This window comes from Vombatus ursinus, unplaced genomic scaffold (genome assembly GCF_900497805.2).
Source record: "Vombatus ursinus unplaced genomic scaffold, bare-nosed wombat genome assembly UNPS02014171.1, whole genome shotgun sequence".
NCBI lineage: Eukaryota > Metazoa > Chordata > Mammalia > Diprotodontia > Vombatidae > Vombatus > Vombatus ursinus.
In genome coordinates this window covers 3814985-3820984 of record NW_020953949.1, presented here as the reverse complement: position 1 = coordinate 3820984, position 6000 = coordinate 3814985, and the positions used below count along the sequence as shown (strand labels likewise).

Below are 6000 nucleotides of genomic sequence, written 5' to 3'. Positions count from 1 at the left end.
TCTGATTACTGTCCCCTCCCCCCCATTCCCTCCTCCTTCAGTTCACTCTGCGGGGCTGTTTTCTCCTGGGGCCAAGACTGTCAAGGCTCCAACTTTGGGAACATCTGGCCTTTTGCTCTTTGCTACCCCAGAGGCACACAGAAGGTTTCCTGTCCTGATAAGATTATGGAAAATTAAAGCTCACAGGAATTCCTTCCAGACCAGACTTGAGACAAGGAAACTGAGGCCTGGAGGGAGCAGGGAGGTAACTGGCCAAGGTCAGAACCCGAGGCGCCGAAGAAGCCTCAATTTAAATTTAAGGCTGTTGGACCTGGCTCCTCACTGGAAGGAGTAAACAGCTTTTGCCTCCTTTTTTCCAGACATAGCTAAACCCCAAGGAAAACAGTATGATGGAAGCTGCAGTATCCCAACTAGACCTTCTCCCCTCCCCCTATCACCCAATTAGGGGAACCGCCTCCACAGAGCTCTTCCCCCGACCCGGTCCCATCTGATCTCCCATCCTAGGCATCTCTGCCGCCGCCGTCGCCACCACACTCAATTCTATCTAAGCGGCTGCTGCAAACCTCCAGTCTCCCCCGCCTGCTGCCTTTCTCCTCCCTCCCTCCCACTGTCTTTTCCTCCCCTCTCTGGTCCGCTCTGGGGCTTTTCTACCCAGTCTTTTCAGATGTTGCCTCCCCACCCTGGCCCCCACCAGGCCCCTTAGGAGCTCCTTCCCTTCCAGATCACCCTATACTCCTTCAGCTCCCACCCCCCCATCTTCTCTTTCCCACCCTCCTCAGCTTACCCCCCCGGCTCTTAGCTCCTTTGAGCTCCCCCTACCCCCAATCTGGCCTGCGGACCCCCCACCCCTTAGCCCTCCAGCACCCGGGTTTCCCTGAGGGCGGGGGCGGCGCTCTGGTCCCCACCCCCTCTCCCCGGCCCCGGGCAGTACCCGCCTCTTGCCTGTGTCCTAGCGCTGCCCTCCGGCCGGGGGCGGGGCTCCAGGGAGGGTGAGGGTGAGGGGAGGGACCTGGGAAGGAGTGGGGGGGCATGCGCTGAGCTGCCCGGGGCGGGCTCTGCCCGGCCTGGGAGGATGGGGCTGAAACTGATCAGAGCTGGTCCATTTCAGACAGCTCTGCAGGGCTGTGATAAATAAGGGGGTGGGGGTGGGGGGGAGAAGAAAAGCCCACTCCCCTTCCTCTCTACCACCTCCCCCCTACCTCAAACAGGCAGGCGCCTCCAATTCACACAAATCCTTTCCCTTTAACGACGCGCTCCTCCAAGCCGGGAAGGGGGAGTAAAGACCCCACCACCATCAGCACCACCAGCCCCAGCACCACCAGCCTCAGCACCAGAGCACAGTCGCCCCCTCTTCCCTCATTCCCAACCTCCAAGCTCGGCCGCGGACGTCTTCCCCGGCCACCCCAGCCTCGGCTGCCGGGGCTACTGGCCCGGGGAAGACGGGTTTGCAAAGAGGACGCCCCCCGCCTGCCTGCCTCCCTCCCTGTGTCTCTCTGTTTCCCTCCTCCCTCCTCCCCTGTCTCTCCCTCCCTTCTTTCCTCCTCCTCCTCTCCTCCGTCCCTCCTCCCCTCTCTCTGTCTCTCTCCTTCCCTTCTTCCCTCTGTCCCTCCCTCCCTCCCCTCCCCAAGACATCCCCTCACGACCGGGCGGCTGCCACCTTTCCCCAGCCCGAGCTGCAGATGTGGCGGAGCGGCGGGGCGAAGGGCGGCCGTGCCAGGGGAGCCAGCAGCGCCTTCTGAGCCCCGCGGCCGCCTCTCCCCCCGAGCCGCCATCCTCTCCCCCCTCCCCCTTCCCCAGCTCCCCTCCCTGACCGCAGGAGCCCGCAGCCCGGAGAGAGAGGACCCAAACCCGGCTCGCCGCCGCCGCCCGGGGTCCCTCCAGCTAGAGGTAAGGCACTGTATCGGGCTGGGAGAGGCTGGGTGGGGGGGCGAGCGGGAATCGGTCCTCTTTCGTGCTGCCACCTCTCCCCAAACTCTTCTCCATATCGAGACCCAGTGTACCCCTGGAGTCAGAGGCTGTGCGCTCAGGGCTTTTTCGGATCGTCGGGCTGGGGGCCCACGGAGCTGGCTGGGGAGGGGAGGCTGCAGTCCTGGAGGGTCGCCTCTCCTCCCCCTCCCCCTCTCGCCGCTCCTCACCTCGGGCTATTGTGAACCCTCACCGAGGCCCCTTCACTTGCCGGAGCCGCTGCAAACTTCAGCGGGGAAGTTCAGCGCCTCCCCCCCTCACCCCACGTAGTGTTCAGGGGACGGAGGGAGGGGACACGTTTGGGGGAAGAAAGGGGTGGTGGCAGGGATCGCAGGAGGGGACTTGGAGTCGGGTCAAGAAGTTAGCTGGACCCTAAACCAGCCCCTCCCCAGGGCAGTGAATGAACTGCCTTTTCCAGGAAGGGTTTTTAAGGGTTTCTCGTTTTCCTTGAAAAAAAAAAATCTCAATCCCCCAATCTTCCTCCCTTTCCATTCTTCTGTCCTTCCCCCATCACAGAACCAGCCAGATGCCCAGGCTCTGTACCTTGCCTTTCCTTCCCTGGACTCAGACAAGCAGGCCCCGGGGGGCCATCAGGACCCTCCGGGTGACCAGCTGAGAGGGGCCCAGGGGAGGGGGGGAAACGGGGAAGCGCTTTCTGAAAGGGATTAGAGATGGAGTAGAATCCTGCAGCCCCCTTCAGTGAAGAAAGCCAGAAAGGGAAAGAGAGGTGGGGGTAGCAGTGCCAGGCACTTGTTCAATCATCGAGATTTCGGCTATCTCTCCTACTAGGCCAGGTAGGGATGGGAGCTCTCTTCAGGTCTATCAGGGCTGGGGCCTGGGCACCCTTTTCTTCACCAGCACACCCTGGGAGCCAGTGAGGTGACCAGGAAGAAGAGGAGAAAAGAGATTGGCTGGTCCCTGGATTGCCTTTACCTGGGAATTAGTGGGTATGGGAGCCAAAAGGTGGCTGTCTTAGTCAGGTCTGGGGGGGAGGGATGAAGTGTGACAGGTGCATACCGAGCGAAGGGAGGTACCTTCCCTGTTCCATACTTAACCCTAGGTGGAACCGAGGTGGGGATGGGGATGAAATTTGGCTGGCACCTGGTGTCCCTGGCTGGTTGCCCTTCTGGAACCAGGGAGTCCCCATGGCTGATTTGGAGCTCCAGAACATTAATTAGCAAGGCAGTTCTTTCCAAAGAGAAACTGGCTATGCCGTGCTTCTTTGTGTCTGTGTGTAAGAGAGTGTGTGCCCTTGTGCCTGTGTTGGGCCACTCTGGTGACATTTGGAGTAGTGAGATGATGCTGGGAAGATACCTGGGCTCTCTGCCATTCAGATCCCATAGCTGATCCAGTCCCAGATTAACCTGGCTCAGACCCCAAACCTGAAGATCACGGAGACAGGCAAGACTGAATAAGAGTTGGACAATAAATCTAATTCAGCTAGGCAAATGGCTGGGTCCTGGCAAGGCCCCCAGAGGCTGGAAGGGGTGTTTTCCCCTCAACTCTTTTGCAAACTGGGTAGCTGGCCTCAGGTCCTCTATGTATGTCTGGCTAAGTGGGGAGGAAAAGAAGGAATGTCATAGGATTTAGACCTGGAAGAAGCCATAGGGAACAAGTCAAACCTCCAGGTTCCCTCACCCCCTTCCATTTTACAGAAGACCAAAGGGGTAAGTGACTTGCCCAAGGTCACATAAAACTCAGTAGTGGCAGAGCCTGAACAAGAACCATGCCTCCTAATTTGATTTTCTGAACATCCCATATTCCTTTTTTTTTAAAATTTTACTGATATTTAGAGGAGTGGCTAAAGCTTAGGGCAATGTTGGCAGTCACCTAATTACAGCTGAAAGAGACCTTAGAAATCCTCTGGGCCAACTCCATCATTTTTCCAGATAGGGAAAACTTTGACCAAGAGAGGTGAATGAACTTAGTCAGGGTCTGCCCAGCCTTTGATTCCCCTCTTCCCCAGCCCGTTTTGAGGAATCTTCTGGGCTTCCCATTCAGGGTTGACCACAGCTGTTCAAACCCAGATTACAGCAGGAACCACAGGCCCCAGAAACCAAGCAACACCCTCCCTCTAGTGACCTCCATGCACTCTCCCTTCCCCCTACCTCTCCTCCCCAGTCTGGGCCCCAGCCCCTCTGCTGAGTGACCTGCCCTGCTGCCCTCAGCAACCCCTTACTGGAGGATGGGGTTAGGGGTGGGGCTGCACCTGGTGGGTGGGTAGGTGGGGGTAGTGGCTTCCCTGCTCTACAGTCTAGTCTGTGGGGGCTCCTCAGGGTCCTTGAGTCGCTCCTTTCGCATAGCTGAATCAGAGCCCATCTTCACCCCTGTGGGCTCTGTCCCACACAGCTTTTCTACCCTTAAAGCCTAGCCTATATATGAAGAGTGATGAGGTGCAGCCTCAGTTCCCCTATCTAGGGGCCAGGTTGGGGAGGGTGGGCTGCCATCTGGGGGAGGGAAAGGAGGCTTCTGAGGCCCCAAGGGCCTCATGGAGCTGGGCTTTGACCCTACCATGGGACATTCAGGAATCCTGGTGGCCCTCAGGTCCACATCAGTGAAAGCAGGCTGTCTCCCCTACTCTATCTCCCAAAGCTGCTGTTAGTGGTGACCCTCTGACACCAACCCCCTGTATCCCTCCCCTCTCTTCCTTGCTGTCTCTGACCTTTGACCTTCAGCTTTAAATCCCTCCAGCTGGGGCTCCTTAGCCCCTGAGTGAACCTGGCCAAACCCCCTTGGTGGGGCCTCTCCCAGCTCCGTCCCTGGCTTCTCCTCCTCAGAGAGAGGGACACCTGCCAGCCCCTCCTACTCTGATTGAGGGGGAAAGGGAGGGAAGAGGAGAGGAGAAGAGAGGAGGCTGCCAGGGAAGCCAGACAGTGAGTCACCCCACTTCCAGGCATCGGTCCCCCACAGCTTCAGGAGCAGTGGCTTTAGGGGCTAAGCTGTTTAGGGGAGAGGGCTTATGGGGAAGATGTGGTTATGAAAGAAAAGGGAGGGTACTGTCATAGTACATCCCCAGTTCTCAATTATCTGTGGGTTGAGGCTGAAATTCACAGAGAATCCAAAATCCTCGTTTAAATTCCAAACTCTTCTTCCTCCCAATGTCCCACTCCTCATTTTATTTTCAAAGATAGAGCTGTAAATAAATAGATTTGGTTCTCTTTTCCTCTCTTTGCGTACCCTCCTCTTAGGGATGCAAGGGGGAGTGGCTTTATTCCCTGCCCCACCCCCAAACTCAGAGAGAATTTGAGCATTGTCAGGGAAGACTGTTTTCCTGACCTGTTTTTCCAAAGCCCTGAATTTCCCCAAGGAAATGGGGGCACAACTTGGGACAGGCAATCGCAAGGCAGATGAGCCTAGGAAGGGTCTCTGAGCTGTAGCAGGGCCCCTAGCCCTGATGTTGGCAGCTGGATCAGTTTCGGAGTTAGCAGGGGGCTGCTGTCAGGGATGAGATTCCCTAAGGGTGTGCCCTGCCATCGGAGGAGCTCTCCCCCAAGGTCCCTGGCCTCTAATTTAGAATCTTTCCCAGCAGGCTAAGCAGGTGTCTGGGGCCTCCTCCCCTCATGGTGCAGAGATCCAGGCAGCAGGGGAGTGGGGGCAGGGGAGGGGGAAGGAGAGAGAGGAGGGTGAGAACTCTGCCCTTCCCTTGCATTACTCTCTCTGTACACACACTGGAAAGAATGTCCTTTCTTTCTGTCCAGCAACAAGGCAGTGTGGATCAGGGGTGTTCTGGACAGAGCACCAAACTTAGAGGGAGGAGATCTGGGTTCAAGTCCCAGCTTGAGATAAGACTGTAATTGGAGAGAATACTTACATTCCTTGCCCCCGTGTAGTTGTGGGGGGAAGGGGTAAGTCCTTCATAAAATGTAAAGCACTGTAGAAATACGAGCTCCTTTCCCTATAATGCCCCAGTTTGGAGGTAGAGGTAGGAGCAAGAGTGACTAGGACACATCACTGGGCAGAGGGTTGGGCCTCTGGGGAAGGAATACTTGACAATGAGCCTGAGTGAGGAGTCAACCTTCTGGGTCACTTTGTTCT

At 57.2% G+C, this 6000-nt stretch overlaps 1 protein-coding gene across 2 annotated transcripts in view; it reads left to right on the top strand.

Annotated features, from left to right (window-relative positions):
* The first annotated feature begins 1845 nt into the window (after positions 1 to 1845).
* Positions 1846 to 6000, top strand: part of GLIS2 (GLIS family zinc finger 2) — a 45707-nt gene continuing 41552 nt past the window's right edge. For both annotated transcript variants that reach the window (XM_027859737.1, XM_027859736.1), the window contains exon 1: positions 1846 to 1887. The gene's annotated coding sequence lies outside the window, so the exon portion shown is untranslated. The remainder of the gene's footprint in view (positions 1888 to 6000) is intronic.